Source organism: Enhydra lutris, unplaced genomic scaffold, assembly GCF_002288905.1.
Source record: "Enhydra lutris kenyoni isolate GAN:26980312 unplaced genomic scaffold, ASM228890v2 scaffoldscaffold2, whole genome shotgun sequence".
Lineage (NCBI taxonomy): Eukaryota > Metazoa > Chordata > Mammalia > Carnivora > Mustelidae > Enhydra > Enhydra lutris.
Window position 1 is genome coordinate 26,921,919 of NW_019154086.1, and position 20,526 is coordinate 26,942,444.

Here is a 20,526-nt window from a genome sequence, read left to right on the forward strand (position 1 = left end):
AATGTTGAGAAAGAAATAACAGTTGAGTGCAGGGTTGATGGATTTCAGCCCATACTGAAAAACCAGGATGATGATGGTAAGGTTTAAGGAGTAAGATGTGTTCTGTATCACAGAGCATGCATAGTATGAGTAGGATCCACAGAGTAAATGTGTGTCAATCTTCATATTGAATCCACTGGACCCGCCTTTCTAGGATTATGACACCACCTTGGAGAAAGGTGGAGTGGTACATGACACTGTGATAACAATATAATATGCTTCTAAATCATAGTGTCAAATCATAGTGTTTCAATATCCTGCAAAATAATTAACTCTTGCCTCTGCTGACTTTGAACCAGTGTACAGTCACCCGATAGGAATAGTGAGCACTTGATTCTCAACATGTACAATGGCAGTTGTGTTCTATTTTTATGTGGTTTAATTGTCATCTGTCTAAAGCTTAACATGCTCTGCTCTGTGAGTATTTTAGGACTTAATACTGGTTAACTGTCATATTTTGAGGTCAATAAAATTTGAGGGATGAAATGGTACTTGACCAACATCAAGAGATTTTGAAGTTCTATACATGAGAAGGAAAAAGAAAAGCAGATTTGAAAGCATCGTCTTGGATTTTTAGAGGATTACTTTTTATATGCTGAATTAGTCTGTGGATTTTTATGATTAAGAACACATTTTGCTGTGGGGAACCTGGGTGGTACAAGTGCTGACTCTTGGTTTTAGGTCCTGGTCTCAGGTTTCTTTTCTCAGGGTGGATGGAACCCCACTCAGGCTCTGTGCTTGGCTCAGAGTAGAATCTGTTATAGTTTCTCTTTCCCTATTCTTCTGTCCCACCCCACTTGATGCTCTTGCATGTGCTCTGTCTCTGTCTCTCTCTCTTTCCCTCTAAAAATAAATAAATATTAAAAAAAAACAACCCACCATATTTTGTTGAGGTGCCTGGGTTGCTCAGTCAGTTAAGCATCAAATTCTTGACATCAGCTGGGGTCATGATCTCGGAGTTGGGGGTTTGGCCGGTATTGGGGCCTCACATTACATGGAGCTTACTTAAAAACAAACCCGCTAAACAAAAACCCACACTTTGTTATAAAAAGAAAATGTCCAAAACATAGAAAAGATAATTTTTAGGGCTGAAACTGAGTCTTATATTTTAGACTAAAAATGAAGCATAACATTTTTAAGTTTTTCCAAATGAACATACACCTAATTTTTTCATATACCTAATTTTTATAAATTTCATAAGATTTAAATTATAAAACAGTTTGTGAAATATCTGATCATTGTTTATATTTAGCAGAATGTGCTATAATAAAAGTATAAATTGTGAAATGTTAAAAATATGTATTCTGTTACTTAAAATAACTTTAGAAGGAAAAATGTATATTTTTATAATTTATTCTCTTTATTTTTTGTAATGAATGGATAATTAACACAGTGTTATGTTTCAGATGTACAACGTAATGTTGACAATCCTACAATGTTAGTTTTAGATGTATGGTATAGAAAAATAATTCTGTGTTACTCAGTGCTCACCATGACAACATTAGTCTCCATCTTTTACCAAACAATATAACTACAGTATTACTGACTATATTCCCTATGTTGAACTTTTCATATCTGTGATTTATAACTGAAAATTTATACTCTTTAAAAACCTTTATTTTATCGCTCACTTGCATCCTCTCTGGCAACCACCAGTTTATTTTCTGTATTTAAGAGTCTGGTTTTATTTACTTGTTCATTTGTTTTATTATTTAGATTTCACATATAAGTAAAATCATGGTATTTGTCTTTCTCTGACTTACTTCTCTTAGCATTATATCCTCTAGGCACATCCCGGTTGTTGCAAATGGCAAGATCTCATTCTTTTTTAGGACTGAGTAATATTCTCTTGTATTTATACACACAGACACACCACTTCTGTTTGCCTGTTCATCTATCAGTGGTCACTTGTGTTGCTTCTGTAGTTTGGTTATTGTAAATAAGGTCCCAATAAACATAAGGATACATATATCTTTTCAAATTAGTGGGGTTTTTTGTTTTTTTTTTTAAGTTAAATACCTAGTAGTGGAATTATTATATTTCTATTTTTTAATAATTTGAGGAGCCTCCATACTGTTTTCCACTGTGACTACACCAATTTACCTTCCACCAAAAATGTGTGAAGTTTCCTTTGTCTTTATATCACCAAAACGTGTTTCTTGTCTTTCTGATTCTAGCCATTCTGATTTAAGTGTGAGGTGATATCTCATTGTAATGTCATTTGCATTTCTGTGTTTAATGATGTTGATGTCTATTCTGTGCGTCCTCTTTGGAAAATGTCTGTTCAGGTGTTCTGCCCATTTTTAATTGGACTATTTGTGGGGTTTTTTGGTGTCAAATTGTGTAAGTTTTTCTATATTTTAGATATTAACCCCTTATCTGATACATTATTTGCAAATATCTTCTATTTGGTAAGTTGTCTTTCTGTTTTGTTGGTGGTTTTCTTTGCTGTGCAAATGATTTTTATTTTGGTGTAGTCCTGATAGTTTATTTTTCCTTTTTTTTCCCCTTTGTCCAAGGAGACTTACCTAGAAAAATATTTCTACAGTCAGTGTCAAAGAAATTACTGTGTTTTCTTCTAGGAGTTTTACAATTTAATGTCTCACATTTAGGTCTTTAATACATTTTGAGTTTATTTTTGTGTATGGTACAGGAAAGTGGTTCAGTTTTCTTCTTTTAATGTCGCTGTCCAGTTTTCCTAGCACAATTTGTTGAAGAAAATGTTTTTTCCCCATTATGTATTCTTGCCTCTTTTGTAATAGATTAATTGACCACATAATCATGGGTTTGTTTCTGGGCTCTCTATTCTATTCTATTGATCTATTTATCTTTGTGCCAGTATCAAACTGTTTTGGTTACTACAGGTTTGTACTATATCTTGAAATCTAGGATAGTCAAACCTCCAGCTTTCTTATTCTTTCTCAGGTTGCTTGGGTATTCAGAGTTTCATACAAATATTTTGAAAAATGCTCTTAGTATTTTGATAGGCATAGCATTAAATCTGTAGATTTAATGTAGATTGCTTTGGGCAATTACAGACATTTTAACAGTATTAGTTCTTCTAATCTTTGCTTGTGATGTCTCCAATTTCATTCACCAATGTCTTATAGTTGTCAGAGTACAGGTGTTTTTCCTCCTTGGTTAAGTTTATTCCTAGTTATTTAATACTTTTTGGTGCAATTATAAATAGAATTATTAACTTCTTCTTCTGCTACTTCATAATTAGTGTATAGAAATGCAACACATTTTTTTTGTATATTAATTTTGTATCCTGAGACTTTACTGAATTCATTATTAGTTTTAATAGGTTTTTTTTTTTGTAGACTCTTTTCTTTTTAAAGATTTATTTATTTGACAGAGAGAGATATCACAAGTAGGCAGAGAGGCAAGAGAGGAGGAAGCAGGCTCCCTGCTGAGCAGAGAGCCTGATGCAGGGCTCGATCCCAGGACCCTGAGATCATGACCTGAGCCACAGGCAGAGGCTTTAACCCAGAGAGCCACCCAGGCACCCCTTTTTTTGTCGACTCTTAAAGGTTTTCTATATATACCATTGTATCATCTGCAGAAAGGAAGGTTTTATTTTTCCTTACCATTTGGATGCCTTTTATTTCTTGTCTGATGGCTGTGGCTAGGACTTCCACTACTATATTGAACAGAAATGATGAGACTGGACATTCTTGTTCTGATGATGATCTATAGGAAAAGCTCTTAGCTTTTCACCACTGAGTATGTTTATTGTGTGTTTTCATATATGGCCTATATTATGTTCATGTGTATTTCCCCTAAACCCACTTTGTTGAGAGTTTTTAGCATAAATGGATGTTACCCTCTGTAAAATACTTTCTCTGCAGCTGTTGAGGTGGCTCTATTATTTTATCTTTTCTCTTTCCATGTGATGTATCACCTGAATTCAATTACAAATATTAAAACACACTTGTATCCTTGTAATAAATTTCTCTTGATCATGGTGAATGATTTTTTTAAAAGAACTGTTGGATTCAGTTTGCTAATGTTTTGTTGAGGGCTTTGAATCTATGTTCATCAGACATCTTGGCGAGTATTTTTCTTTTTTGAAAGTTTCTTTGTCTGGTTTTGATATCAGAGTAATAATGTTGGCCTTATAAGATGAATTTTGAAGCTTTCCTTCTATTTTTTAGAATACTTTGAGAATAATAGGTATCAAATTTATAAATACTTGGTAGAATTTACCTGTGAAGTCATTTAATGCTGGACTTTTATTTGTTGGGGGATTTTTGATTACTGATTAAATTTCATTGCTTATAATGAGTCTGTTCAAATTTTCTACTTTTCCTGATTCAGTTTTGGAAAATCAAATCTTTCTAGGAACATTTATCCATTGTCTCCACATTTTCCAGATTGTTGGCATACAATTTTTTTCATAATATTCTCTTATAATGTTTATGTTTCTGTGGTGTCAATTATTTCTCTTCCCTCATTTCTATTTTTTTATATATTTGAGTCCTTTGTTTTGTACTTGATGAATCTGGCTAAAGATTTATCAATTTTATCTTTTTAAAAAACCAGCTGCTATTTTCATTGATCTTTTCTATTTTTTTTCTCTATTTCATTTATTTCTGCTCTAATCTTGATTATTTCCTTCTTTCTACTAGCTTTGGTCTTTATTGTTCTTCTAGCTTCTTCAGTATAAAATTAGGTTGTTTATTTATAATTGTTTTTGTTTCTTGTGGTATGTGTATAATGTTATAATCTTTCCTAGAACTGCTTTTGCTGTACCTCAAAGATTTGGGGATACTATACTCTCATTTTCCTTTATCTCCGTGTATTTTTTTAAGTTCCTCTTTGGTATTTTGGTTGCCCCATTCATTGTTTATATCATGTTGTTAGCCTTCATGTAATGCATTCGTTCCAGGTTTTTTCCTTGTAATTGATTTCTAGTTTCATACTGTTATGGTTGGAAAAATGCTTGATATGATTTCAGTCTTTTTGAATTTATTGTGACTTGTTTTGGGCCTGACATGTGATCTATTCTGGAAAATGTTTCATGGGTGCTTGAAAAAAATGTGTACTCTGCTGTTTTAGATGGAATGTTCTGTATGCATCTGTTAAGTCCATCTGGTCTAATGTTCCATTAAAGCCATTGTTTTCTAGTTGCTATTCTGTTTAGATGATCTATCCATTTATGTATGTGGGAACTTAAAGTCCCCTACTATTTTGGTATTACTGTTAATTTCTCCCTTTATGTCTGTTATTAATTGCTTTATGTATTTAGTGCTCCCATGTTTAGTGCATAGTTATTTAAAATTGTTATATTTTCTTGGTGGATTCTTCCTTTTATCATTATGTAGTGGTATTATTTGTCTCTTGCTACAGTTTTTGACTTATAGTCTATTTTGTCTGATAGAGGTATTGCTACACTGGCTTTTCTTCCCTTCCAATTGCATTGCAAATATTTTTCTATCCCTTCCCTTTTAATCTGTATGTGTCTTAAGTCTGAAGTGAATCTCTTGTTGACAGCATATAGCTGGATCTTGATTTTTTTCTGGTCAGTTGCCCCATGTCTTTTGATGGATTAGATAACTTATATTTAAAGTAATTATTGATACTAATGTTGCCATTTAGTTATTGGTTTTCTGGTTGTTCTGTAGTTCTAAACTATTCCTTTCTTCTCTTGTGGTTTGATGGCTTTCTTTAAGGTTATACTCAGATTCCTGTGTGTATGTGTGTGTGTGTGAGATAGGTATTTGATTGTGGTTACCATTATTTCATATATAGCATTCTATATTAAGTTAATGATTTCTTAAGGTTGAATCCATTCTAAAAGCACTAAGTTTTCACCCCCACCACATTTTATGTATATGATATCATACCTGCCTTTATTTATGAATCCCTTGACTGATTTTTGTAGATATATTTAACTGCTTTTGTATTTTAACCTCTATACTGGTTTTAGAAGGGATTAATCTACCATTATGATAGATATGCCTATATCAGTAAAATTTTCCCCTTTCATAATTTTCTCTCACTAAGAGCCTTTTCTTCCCACTGAAAGAATTCCCTTTAACTTCTCTTGTAATGTTGATCTAGTGGTGATGAACTTTTTTTACTTTTGTCTGGGAAGCCTATTATCTCTCATTTATGAATAGTAACCTAGCTGGGTAGAATATTCTTAGTTGCACACTTTTTCCTTTCAACACTTTGCAAATATCATTCCTGCAAAATTTCTGCTGAAAAATCAACTGATGGCCTTTTGGGATTTCCCTTATATTAAACTACTTTCTCATGCTGCCCTTACAATTTTCTCTTTATCACTACTTTTTGCCATTTTAATGATTATGTGTCTTGTACAAACCTCCTTAGGTTTAATTTGTTAGGGGCTTTCTGCAATTCCTGGATCTGGATGTCTGTTTCTTCCCATTGATGAAGGAAGTTTTCAGCCATTATTTCTTCAATTTTCTGCCTCTCTCTCTCCTTTCCTTCTGGGATCCCTAACATGCACGTATTATTACTCTTGATCTTATTAATGAATTCCCTTAGCCTATTCTCATTCTGTATTTTTTACTTAATGAGTTCCTTATCTCTGACTGGCTCATTTTTATATTTTCTAATGCTGCTAAATAGTTCACTGAGATCCTTCACTCTTTCTCAAGCCTTGTGAATATCTTTATGAGCAGTATTTTTTTTTATCAGCCACATTGCTTATTTCTTTTTTATTTAGCTCTCTTGCTGTGATTTTGTACTGTTCTTTTATTTGAGACACATTCCTCTGTCCCCTCAATTTGTCTCTCTGTTTATTTCTATGTATTAAGGAGGACAGCTACATCTCCTGGCATTAAAGGTATTGGCCTTTTAAAGAAGATCCTACGGGTGCCCCATAGTGCAGTATGCCCTTTTCACCAGAACAAGGTGCTCCAGGGGTATTTCCTATTGGGTTGTGCATGGCCTACTGTTATGGCTAAGTAGAGTTTGCTTTCCATCCAGTCAGCTGCACAGTCCCACTTTTCCTGCCATGGTTATGCCTGACAGGGTTTTGTCCCAGTCCTATTGAAAGGTTTATGTGAGGCCACCACAGCCTTATTGATGGGTGGTGTCAGCAATCAGGCTAGCTGTCTACATTTACTTTACTGTAGCTGTGGGCATTTTGAAAGGCAGAATGCTCTCCCTGAACTGCCCTCTGAGAGGTTTTATTTGGTGGGAAGGGCCAGGAGTCAGATTAGATGTCAGCACTCAATCTTTCTGGTGTTACTCTGTGTGCACCTAATGTCAGTCTTATCTCTGCATGGCCAGCTAAATGTTTCAGCTGTTGGAACTACAGGTAACTATTATCTCCCCCTATTTCTGAGACAGGAGTCATTTTGGAATGGCACTGGTCCATGCCAGAGCTTCTTGTATGGTATATAGGAATAGGAGCCACTTTGGAGAAATGGTTGGTGAGATGGGCAGATTGGGTGGGGCTGGACCACAGGGTTAGGTGCGGATGGGGCACATGATGCTGTCAAGACAGGTGAAGAGTTAAGTGATGGTTCCTGCAAATATCCAGCTATCTAGGCTTCAGAAGGGAAAGAGAAATGGCACTTGCCAGAACTTTTGTTTTTGGAAAAGTCTCCTAAAGATCCCTGCACCTCTAGTACATGTTCTGAGATGAATAATAATTCCCCTTTAGGTATACTTCCAGGTGCTTTTCAAACTGCTTCCTCTATGTGTGTGTTTCTAGGCTATTTATTATGCTAGTTTTTAAGAGTAGGCACTGTTTCTTAGTTTTCTCTGGCTCTCCTAAGGCTAATCTCACTGATTTTTAAAGTACCAGGAATTGAGCCCATTGATTTTAAAAGCTCATGATGTTAAGATCTCCTGATTTGTCAAGCCAACCTTATAGGGACTCATCTTCTCAGTGTGTTCCCAGGGCCCAAGATTCCTAATATGGAATCTGGCCCTCTAGCTTATTTGTATTATGATATTCCTCCCAATTGTGGTTAGTATCACTGGGGGTTTGTTTCCCATCCTTGTCTCTGACTCTCCTTCTCTTTTTGATTAACTATAGAAGGTCTGGTAAGCCAATCTTTGTGTCATTCTCAAAATTATTTGTACAGATGTAGCTGTTACTTTGGTGTGTCCATAGTCCATGGTGGACTGAGAATCCTTTTACTCTTCCATCTTCCTCAGTCTAGGAACAATGATATTTTAATACATTACTTAATATAACCTTAATTTATCAAATTAAACTAAATAGGTTGGTTATTGATAATATTCAAACTAAATTTCTTTTTTAATATACTTTTTGACAACTTCTTACATATTATAATTACTAACATTAGCCTGCAGCTATGTACTTAGAAAAATTTTCCCAAGGCTTTGTCATCCTTTTTTTTTGGTCTTAATGATACTATTGCTTATGTTCCAAACTTTTAAATGTAGAAACTTAATTTCTTTAATTAGAGGTTATATTTTGACAACTGAGGGTGTTAGAACTTAAAATTACATTTTAAAATAATACTTCTGAAAGTTTTACTCTCTGGTGTTTAAAGTAGAGGCAAACATACATTTGAATTCTAACACCATCTGTCCCATAGATTTGAATAAATTACATAAATCTACCAATCTTGTTTGTTTCTCTTTAAAAGAGAAACAATAGAAACGACTTATAGGGTCTTATGGAGACAAAGTTGACAATGTTGCTCTGAGATGGTTCCTGACACAAAGCAGATGCTCAGTAATTTTATTTTATTTTTTTTGCTTAATTACTTCTTTTACAAATACAGATGATCCCTGGTGACTAAGTCTACATTTTTCTCTGTGGGATAGCTATTGAAAAATAATTAGATTAGGAAAACTATGATACTTTCATTACACTTTTCTGTCTCACTGTGTTTCCCTTTGATCTGTTATTTCTTGCTGAATGGTCTTTTCTGGAAGGAAATAGACTTTTTTTGTTGCTTGTTATCTCAAAATATTGTTTAGTATGTTAACATCTAGAGGCAAAACACCATTAAAGTTAAGAAAATAAACAGAATCAAGATCTTTAGGGGAGAGCTGGAACATTTAGAATAAGGATTCCATCCACTCACAGGTTTTCACACCTTTTAAGGAAGAAACATGGGGAAAATTAGAGGGAGTTTAATAATCTGTAATATATTATTCATGATGCCTCACAATACTCCCTCAGCACCATACACCTGGGTCATATTTAATTCCATCTTCTCCCAAATCAGGTTAATTGTCAAGAATTGTCAGTTTACTTCCTGTACTTGCTGTGAATATATCTGTTTATGTTTATTATCTTCATTATCACTACCCTAGGAAATAATTTCCTCCTTGTTCTGTTCAGATTTGCAACACAAACAGACTTTCTAGTAAGTCTATCTGATGATGTTTGCTATTAATTGAGTGGGTTACTCAAATTGAGTGGGTTACCCCAAACATTATGTTGAAGCCCTAACCCCCAATATGATGATGCCTCGAGGAGGGGCCTTTGGGATGTAATTGGTTTGGGATGAGTTTGTGGACATGGTGCCCTCATGATCGGGTTCGTACCTATGATGGTTAATTTTGTGTATCAACTCTAATGGATCATAGGTGCCCAGATATTTGGCTAAATATTATATCTGCATGTGTCTATGAGAGTGTTTCTGGATGAAATCAGAATTTGAATTAGTAGACAGTAAAGCAATTTCTCTTCCCAATGTGAGTGAGCATTCTCAAATATTTTGTGGGCCTGAATAGAACAAACATGCAGAGGAAGGTACATTCTAGCCCTTCCTGCCTGTCTACTTGATAGGGGTGTCAGTCTTCTCCCCTTGGTACTTCTGGTTCTTTAACTGGAATCTACATCACTGGCTCAGTTGATTCTCAGGTCTTTGTACTTTTTTTTTTTTTAAGATTTTATTTACTTATTTTAGAGAGAAAAGGTGGGTGGAGGGAGAAGGACAGATGGAAAGAGAAAATCTCAAGCAGACTCCATGCTGAGCATGGAGCTCCATGCTGGGCTTGATTTCCTGACCTTGAGATCATGAAATGAGCTGAAATCCAGAGTTGGATGTTTAACCAACTGAGCCATCCAGGTGTCCCACAAGCCCTTCTACTTCTGACATCATGGCTTTCTTGGGTCTCCAGTGTGTGGATGGACGATTATGGGACCTCTCAACCCTCATAATTATGTAAGTCAATTCCTTATAATGGAACCCTTCAAATAAATGTAAAAAATATATGCACATATATGTTTGTGTGTATGTATAATTATTGGCTCTCTTTTCTAGAGAACTCTGACTAATATAGATATTTTGGTAATGAGAATGAATCTAGACAAATAAAACTTTAAGGGTGAGTTTTCTTAATTGGTTCTGAGGTTTCTGGAATTGGCTCTTTAATTGGACTATATTTGAAGACTACTGACTTTTAGGGCACATGATGTGATGAGCACTGCGTGTTATAGGCAACTAATGAGTCATTGAACACTACATTAAAAACTAATGAGGTAGTATATGTTGGCTAATTGAATTTAAATTTTTTAAAAAAGGACTACTGACTTTTTAGTAGTAAAGAGAGCACTGATTTTCTATGGTGTTATTTATAGAGATATACAAATTATCTATATTGATACTCTTAATCAACCACTTAAAAGAAACAAACTATTGCAAAGGAAGCAAGAATATGGAATGGGGAGAAGACCATCTCTTTAATGATGCTGGAAAAGTAGACAGCTACATGTAAAAAGAATGAAACTGGACTACTTTATAATACCATATACAATAATAAACTCTAAATGGACAAAAGACCTAAATGTGAGACCTGAAGCCATAGCATTTCTGAAAGAGAACACAAGCAGTAATTTCTCTGATATTGACCATAGCAACAGTTTTCTAGATCTGTTTTCTAAGGCAAGGGAAATAAAAGCAAAATTAAACTATTGGGGTTACATGAAAATAAAAGCTTGTAAAGCAAAGGAAATGGTAAAAAGAAAAAGAGAGAGAGAGAGATAAACTACTGATTGGGAGAAGGTATTTGCAAATGATCCATTTGATAAAGGGTTAGTATCCAAGATATATAAAGAACTTGTACAACTAGACACCAAAAACCCAAATAATCCAATTTAAAAATGGGCAGAGATCATTTTTCCAAAGAAGATATACAGATAGTCAATAGACAAATGAAAAGATGCTCAACATCACTCATTGGGGAAATGCAAATCAAAATCACAATGATCTCACCTCACAACTGTCAGAATGGCTAAAATCAGAAAGATAAACAAGTGTCAGTGAGAATATAGAGGGAAAGGAATATCCATGCACTGTTGGTGGTAATGTAAACTGGTGCACCCACTGTGGAAAAGAGTAAGGAGATCCCTTAGAAAGTTAAAAATAGAAGTGCTATATGATCCAGTGATTTCACTATTGGGTATTTTCACAGGGAAAATGAAAACACTGACTCAAAAACGATTTATATACCCTTATATAACTCAAAAAGACTTGTACAATAGCCCAGCCATGGAAGCAACTTAAGTATCCATTAGTAGATGAATACATAAGGATATATACACACACTAGAATATTATACAGCTATAAAAATGATGAGATCATGACATTTGAGACAACATGAATGGACTTAGAGGATATTACTGTAAGTAAAGTGAGTCATACTAAGAAAGACAAATAACATATTATTCCACTCATAAATCTAAAAAAAAAAAAAAAAAGAAGAAGACCAAAAAGTAGAATCAGAACATTAATACAAACTGATACTAGTCAGAGCGAAGGGAGTTGGGGGTTTGACCAAAATGGGTGAAGGAGGAGAGGGAGATATAGGCCTCCAGTTGTGGAATGAGTGAGTCATGGGAATAAAAAGCAGAACATAAGAAATATAATCAGTGATGTTATAGTATTAATGCAGTGATACAGATAGTAGCTATACTTATGGTAGACATAGCATAATATATAAACTTGTCAAACTACTAAGTTGTACAATGTGACTAATATAATACTGTGTGTTAAGTATACTCAAAAAAAAAAAAAGGAAATAAAGAAACCAGGAGCTATATGATTCTGTAAGTGATACTTCTGAACATTTTTTGAAAGCTAATTTATGACTCTGGTTGGTAGCTCCTAATGTCCCTGAACAATATGGTGAAAGAAAAAGATAAACTCAAGAATTCAAATACTCAGTTCAAGCTTAATATAAATGAAACCAGAGCTTCTTTATGTGCCCTATCTATAATAACAGGGCTGAAATTGCTGAAAAACAAACATAGAGCCTCATCTTGAATTTGGGTACATTACAAGACAAGTGGCTACTTTGAAAAGTGCCTACTGTTAAAGTGAGGGCATCAATTAGGAGAGATTAGGAACTTACAAATTGGAATGGGGATGTGTACAAAAACTCTCATAATGATGGGTCATGAAGCCCCTAAATTCTGATGAGTCATCTTTGCTTGTGGAAAAGTTCTCCATACTCTCAACAGAGTTAGTCGCCTCATCTCTAGTAGAAGTGGCCTCCCAATCCCCAGTGGCAGCAGAATCCATTCCCAATGATTTTTGACTTCTCCACCCACAGTGATATTGGCTTTTCTACCTCTGTCTGAGAGTCTTAACTTTTTCTTGTGTTGTGTGTATTGCTTGAGAAAAGTAATGACATCTTCTGAGGCAGTTGCCCTATAAGACAATGCTGATTCTCCTCAGGATTTACCCCTACCACTCTTCTTCGCTTCTAAACCATATAATGAGACTTGAGGTACCTGAAAGTGCAGCACAAAGTGTGTCCTATGAGGAGGTAGGCTATATTCCAAAAGAACTACTGAGTTTTCTAATTTCTAAGAAATCTTGGGGACATGTTTGGAAATTGATGCAAGGGATTTGGGACAGTAATGAAGGAAATGTAATGCAGGATCAGGCCAAATTTATGCATGTGGGCTTACCAGGCAGAAATTCTGGCTTTCATATTGAAGCTTTATGACACAGTCTTGTAATTTGTCCACAGTGGTGTGAGACGTGTCAAGTTAAGCCTTCTAAGATGAGCAGGTTGTTGCATCTAGCCCCTCTGCAATCAAAAAAGAGGTATAATGCTTAGTGGGCCATTTTGGATTTTGGAGGCAACATATTCCTTATTTGGGTGTGTTCTCCAGCCCATTTACTTAATGATCCAAGAAACTGCTAGTTTTAAGTGGGATGCCAAACAAGAAAAGGCTCTGCAATAGGTGTAGGCTCTGCAATAGGTCTGTGCAAGCTGACATATGATCCAGACTATATGATCTAGCAGATCCAGTGATGCTTGAAGCATCAGTGGAAGATATGATGTTGTTTGGAGCTTTTGGCAGGTACTTATAGTGAATCATAACACAGAATCTTAGGATTTTGGAACAAACACACATACACCTCCATCTTCTGCAAATACTCTCCTTTTAAGAAACAGCTCTTGACTTGCCACTGGGCCTGGTACAGACTGAATGCTTGGCATGGGCCACCAAATTACCATGAGATGTAAGTTGTCCATAATGAACACAGTATTATCCAACCCACCATGTCATAAAGTTGTGCATACACAGTGACACTCCATCATCAAATGGCAGTGGTTGATATTTGATCAGGACCTCAAGGCACAAGTTACATGAAGAATTAGCTGAAATGCTGATGGTCCCTATTTCTACTGCAATGCCTTCTCTCTCTAAACCTGCAACTATGGCTTCAAGGAGAGCTCCTTATGGTCAGTTGAATGAGGAAGAGAAAACTAGGGCCTGGCTTGTAGATGGTTCTGCACACTATGCTGGCACCACCCAAAAATGAACAGTTTCAGCACTATAGCCCCTTTCTGAGGCAGTCCTGAAGGACGTTAGTGAAAGGAAATCTTCCATGTGGGCAGACCTGTGAGTAATGCATCTGGTTGTTTACTTTGTATTGGAGGGGAAATGGTTAGATGTGTGATTATATATAGATTCACAGGCTATAACCAATGGTTTGTTGGAATGGTCAGGGACTTGGAAGGAATATAAGAGAAAACTGGTGACAAAGGAAATTGGGGAAAATATATATATAGACAGACCTACCTGAATAGGCCAAAAAAAAAAAAAAAGTATTTTTGTCCCATGTAACTACTCATTAAAGAATGATGTTAGCAGAGGAAGATTTTAATAATTACATGGACAATATGACCCATTCTGTAGATGATAGTCAGCCATTTTCCTCAGCCACCCCTGCTATTGTCAAATGGGCTTGTGAAAATGTAGCCATAATGGCAATGATAGAGGTATGTATAAGTTCAATAACATGAACTTTCATTCACAAAGGCTGACTCGACTACAGCCACTACTGAATGCTGAATCTGTCAGCAGCTCTGAGACCACGACTAAGTCCATAATATGATACAATTCTCTGTTGATCAGCCAGCTACCTCATGCTGAATTGTTTATATTAGACCACTTCCATTATTAAAAGAACAATGTTTTATTCTAATAAAATATATAATTACTCTGAATACAGATTTCCCTTCTCTTAATACAATGTTTCTGCTAAAACTACCATCCATGGACTTAAAGAATGCCTTGTCCAACATTCATGGTATTCTACATAGCATTGTTTCTGATCAAGGAACTTATTTTGTGGTCAAAGAAGTGTGGCAATGAGCTGGTATTGATCAAATTCAATAGTTTTACCATGTTACCATCCTAAAGCAGTGTGGAGTGAAACATTTGAAGACCCAGTTACCCTGCCTGCTAGGTGCTAATACCTTGCATGGCTGGAGTAAGTTTCTCCAGAAGGTTATATATGCTCTGAATCAGTGTCTAATATATGTTGCTCTTTCTCTGATAGCCAGGATTCATTCTTCCAGGAATCAAGAGATTGAAGTGGGAGTGGTACCATTCACTATTACTTCTAGTAATCCACTAGAAAATTTTTTTTTCCTTTTCCCATGACTTTATGCCCTGTTAGTCTAAAGGTTTGTTTCCCAAAGGGGAAATGCTTCCACCAGGAAAAAACAATGATTTTATTGAAATGGAAATTAAAATTGTCACCTATCCTCTTTGGAGTCCTTATACCTCTGAACTAACTGGTAAAATAGTAAGTTACAGTATTGCCTGGAGTGATTGATCCTGACCACCAATGGAAATTGGACTATTGCTCCACAATGGAAGTAAGAAAGAGTGTGTCTGGATTACAGCAGATGCCTTAGTCTGTCTCTTACTATTACTCTATCCAATGATTTAAGTCAGTGGAAAAGTAAATCAACCTAATCCAGGCCTAACTACTAATGGTATAGACATTTCAAAAACGAAGATTTGAGTCACCTTTCAGATAAGGAACTTTGACCAACTGAGGTGTTTGCAAAAGACAAAGGGAATACAGAATGAATAGTGGAAGAAGATAGTCATATACATTACTGGTTATAGAAACAATGGTTTATTATCATGAGTATTTTCTCCTTATTTTGTTATGAATATGCTTGTGTGTATGTATACATGTGTGTGTGTGTGTATATATATATATACACATATATATGTATATATGTGTGTGTTTATATATATGTGTGTGTGTGTGTGTGTGTGTGTATATATATATATATATATATATATATATATACAGGCATACCTCATTTTTTTATTTCCTATTATTATGTTTCTCAGATGCTGTGTTTTTACAAACTGAAGGGTTTTTTAAAATTTTTTGCCTTTTTAGTTTTTATTTTTTTATAGAGGTATAGTTAAAATACAGCGTAACATTAGTTTCAGGGTTGTAATTGTATACATTACTTCTCATTACAGTAAGTATACTCTTATATATTACTCTTTATCTGTTTTACCCATGATACCTTCCTTCCCTTTGGCAACCATCAGTTTGTTCCCTGTATTTAAGAGGTGTTTTTTGTTTGCTTATTTGCTTTTGGTCTCCTTTTTTCCTTGTATGTTCTTTTGTTTTGTTTGTTAAATTCCACATGAGTGAAATCATGGTATTTGCCTTTCTCTGATTTATTTCACTTACATTATACCCTCTCGGACTATCCATCTTGTTGTAAATGACAAGATCTCATATTTTTTATGATAGCATAATATTTCATTATATACGTATGCAATGTTTTCTTTATCTATTGATGTACACTTAGTTTACTTCCTTATCTTGGATATAGTAAATAATGCTACAATGAACATAGGGGTGCCCATGTCCTTCTGAATTAGTGTTTTCATTTCCTTTTGGTAAATACCCAGTAATGGAATTACTGGATCATATTTTATTTCTATTTTTAACTTTTTGAGGAATCTTCATACTGTTTTCCACAGCATTTGAACCAATGTTCTTTTGTACCAACAGCACATGAAGTTCTCTTCTCCACACCCTTGCCAATACATGTTATTTCTTGTCATCTTTATTCTAGCCATTCTGATAATTGTAAATTGATATCTCATTGTGATTTTGATTTGCATTTGCCTGATAATTAATGATGCTGAGCATCATTTTATGGGTCTGTTAACCATCTGTAGGTCTTCTTTGAAAAAATGTCTATTCAGTTCCTCTGCCTATTTTCTTAATCAGATGATGTTGATGATTGGTGTTGAGTTCACCTCTATTTGCATGACAAATGCTTCTCCATCCCTTCACTTTCAATCTGCATGTATCTTTAGGTAGGAAATGAGTCTCTTATAGGGAGCATATAGATGAGTTTTGCTTTTTATCCATTCAGTTACCCTATATCTTTTGATGGGAACATTTAGCCCATTTACATTCAAAGTAATTATCAATAGGTGTGTGGTTATTGCCATTTTCTTACTTGTTTTAAGGTTGTTTTTGTAGTTCTTCTCTGTTCCTTCTTGTGCTCTCTTCCCTCGTGGTTTGATGGGTTTCTTTAGTGTCATGTTGGATTTCTTTTTATTTTTTTGTGTGTCTATTATAGGTTTTGGTTTGTGGTTACCATTAGGTTGATAATATAAACTCTTATGGATGTAGCAATCTATGTATTAAGTTGATGGTTGATGAAGTTTGAACCTATTCTAAAAGTAGTGAATTTTTACCTCCCCATGTTTTTATACCTGATGTCATAGTTTATATTTTTATCATGTAAATCCTTTAATTAATTTTTATAGATATAATTGATTTTACTGCTTTTGTGCTTTAACCTCTATACCAGGTTTATAAGTGATTAATCTACCACTTTTATTATATGTTTGCCTTTACTTGAGCAATTTCTTTTTCTTTCATAATTTCTTACATTTATGGCCTTCCCTTCAAATTCCCTTTGAAGAGAATTCTTCAAAGAATTCTCTTTAATGTTTTTTGTAACGCTGGTTTTGTGGTGATGAACTTTTTAAACTTCCATTTGTCTGGTAAACTCTCTCTCCTCCTCTTAAATGATAATCTTACCAGTTAGAGTATTTTTGGCTGCAGCCCACCCCCGCCTTTAGGACTTTGAATATATCATGCTACTCTCTTCTGACCTGCAAAGTCCCTGCTGTAAAAATCAGCTGATAACTTATGGGGTTCCCCTTAACTGTAATGATTTTCTTTCTTCTTTCTGCTTTTACAATTGTCTTTTTATCACTATATTTTGCCACTTTAGATATATGTTTCTTGGTGTGGACTTTGAGTGGCTTAATTTTATTGAGGGTTCTATGTTTCCTAAAACTGGATGTCTGTTTTTTTTCAGATTGAAGTTTTTACCTCTCATTTCTTCAAATAAATTATCTGTCTCCCTTTCCCTCATCTCCTTCTTGGAATCCTTATAATGGGAATGCTATTATGCTTGATGATGTTGCAAGTTCTCTTAATATAGTCTCACTTTTTAATTCTTTTTTTTTCCTTTTTGCAGTTTAACTTAGTTTTTGTTTTTGTTTCTTTTTTTTCCCCCCACTATCTTGTCTTCCAGGTCTGTTCTGCCTTCTCTAATCTGCTATTGATTCTTTCTAGTGTAATTTTTATTTCAGTTACCAAGTTCTCTATCTCATTAGTTCTTTTTATATTTTCATCTCTTTGTTGAAGGTCTCACTGGGATACTCCACTCTTCTCAAGTCCAGTGAGTATCTTTTTTTTTTTTTTTAAAGAGCAAGTTAAACTTTTTTTTTTTTTAAGATTTTTTTTTTTATTTATTTGTTTGACAGACAGAGATCACAAGTAGGCAGAGAGGCAGGCAGAGAGAGAGGAAGGGAAGCAGGCTCCCTGCTGAGCAGAGAGCCCGATGCGGGACTCGATCCCAGGACCCTGAGATCATGACCTGAGCCGAAGGCAACGGCTTAACCCACTGAGCCACCCAGGTGCCCTCCAGTGAGTATCTTTAAGACCATTACTTTATATGACTTGTCATGTTGCTCCTATCTATTTCATATACCTTTTCTGCTGTAATTTTTGTCCTGTTCTTTCACTTGGGACATATTCTTGTCTCCTTATTTTGTTTAACTTTCTGGGTTTTTCTGTGTTAGGTAAGTCAGTTATGTCTGTAGATCTTAAAAGTAGTGGCAGTGTGAAGAAAGGGTCCTGTGGTGCCCTGAAACACAATGCCCACTATTCACCAGATCCAGGCACTTCAGGGGAGTCCCCTTTGTGAGTTACATGCACCCAACTATTGAAGCTGAACTGTGTTTGCCTTCAGTCCATTTGGTTGCAATGGCGCACTTTGACTGTTGTGAGTATATCAAGCAGAGTTTTGTCCCTGTTTTCTTAAGGAACTTGTATAGGGCCATGGCAAGCTTGTTGTTGGGCATATTGACAGTCAGGTCAGATGCCTGCCCTTAGCTTGTTTGCATGGGCTATAGTCTCACCAAACTATAGGGCACTTTCCTATGCTGCATCCTGAGAGGCTTTTGTTGGTTGGTGGGCCAAGCAGTCAGACAGATACTACCTCCAGTCCATCTGTTTGGACTGTAGTCCCACTGGCCTATAGGGTTTTATCCCTGTATTGTGTCCCTGTGAGGTTTTCATTACTGGGTGGTTGGAGCTGGCTGTTAGATGAGAAGTCTGTCCCCAGTCTGTCTGCTGGGTGATCATCAGGGCACTTTCTCTGTGCTGCCATGTGCAGCTCTGGTACTGTGGGTGGCACTGTGTGTGTGTGGTTAACTTCATATCTCCCATGGTAGGAGTCACTTTGGAGTGGTGCTGGTCTCTGTTGAGGTTACCTGAAGGGTATGCCAGGACAGAAGCTTCTTTGGAAGAATGCCTGCAGAGTGGTTAGGTTAGTGGGGGGAGCATATCTGCAGGAGAACATGTAGGGGGGAGTCCACTGTGCTAAAAAGATAAGTGGAGGGTGTTTGCACGTGTTCTACAAGTATCACACTATCTGGGCTGGAAGAGGATAGTAGAGAAATGACAACTGCCAGCACTTCTGTTTTGGGAAAAGTCTAGAGATCCCTCCCCCTCCAGAGTTTAATTAATAAATCTACTTCTTGTATAAACCAAGTGGTTTTTAAACTGATTTTTTGTTTTTCTTTCTTTCTTTCATTCGTTTGTTCTTCCTTCCTTCCTTTCTCTCTTTCTTTCTTTTTTTTTTTTTCAAAGAGATGGTGTGAAGGGGGTGAGGTGGGAGGGGAGGGGCAAAGGGAGAGAGAATCTTAAGCAGGCTTCACTCCCAGCACAGAGCCCAATGCAGGGCTCAATCTCATAATCCTGGGATCATAAGCTGAGCTAAAATCAACAATGGAATGTTTAACCAACTGAGCCACCCACACCTCTTAAACTGCTGTTTCTATACTGTATCTTAGTCTGGTTATTTTATGGGCAGAGACTCAGTTTCCTATCATCCTCTGGCTTTCATAGCTAAGCCTACTGATTTTTAAAATGCCAGGAGTTAAGCCCCACTCTTTTGCAAAACCTCAGTGTTTTGGGGACTTATTTTCCTAGCGTGGGCCCTCTGGGTCTGAGGTGCCTGTTTTGGAGGTCTGATCCTTTTGCTTCTTCATGCTTGTGGTGTCCTTCCCATTTGTGGTTAGTCTTACTGGGAGTTCGGTTCCCAGTCCACCCCTTTTACCATTTTTGATGTGGCCTCCTTTCTAGAATTAACTATGGAAAGTCTGTTTTGCCAAACTCTGGGTCATTTTCAGAGTTAGTTCACAGATATGCCTATTATCCTGGTGTGTCAGTGGGATAAGGTAAATTCAGGATCTTCCTAATTCATCATCATCCTATAAATTAAAGGTTGAGCAATTAAATTAAATTAAAGAATTGAGCAATTCTTTCAACACCATTTTTTCAACAGCATTTGCTCACTTTCTTTTTTTTTTTTTTTTTTTTTAATTTTATTTTTCATAAACATATAATATCTTTTTATCCCCAGGGGTACAGGTCTGTGAATCGCCAGGTTTACACACTTCACAGCACTCACCATAGCACATACCCTCCCCAATGTCCATAATCCCAACCCCCCACACCCCCCCATTAACCCTCAGTTTGTTTTGTGAGATTAAGAGTCACTTATGGTTTGTCTCCTTCCCAATCCCATCTTGTTTCATTTACTCTTCCCCTACCCCCTTAACCCACCATGTTGCATCTCCTCTCCCTCATATCAGGGAGATCATATGATAGTTGTCTTTCTCCGATTGACTTATTTCGC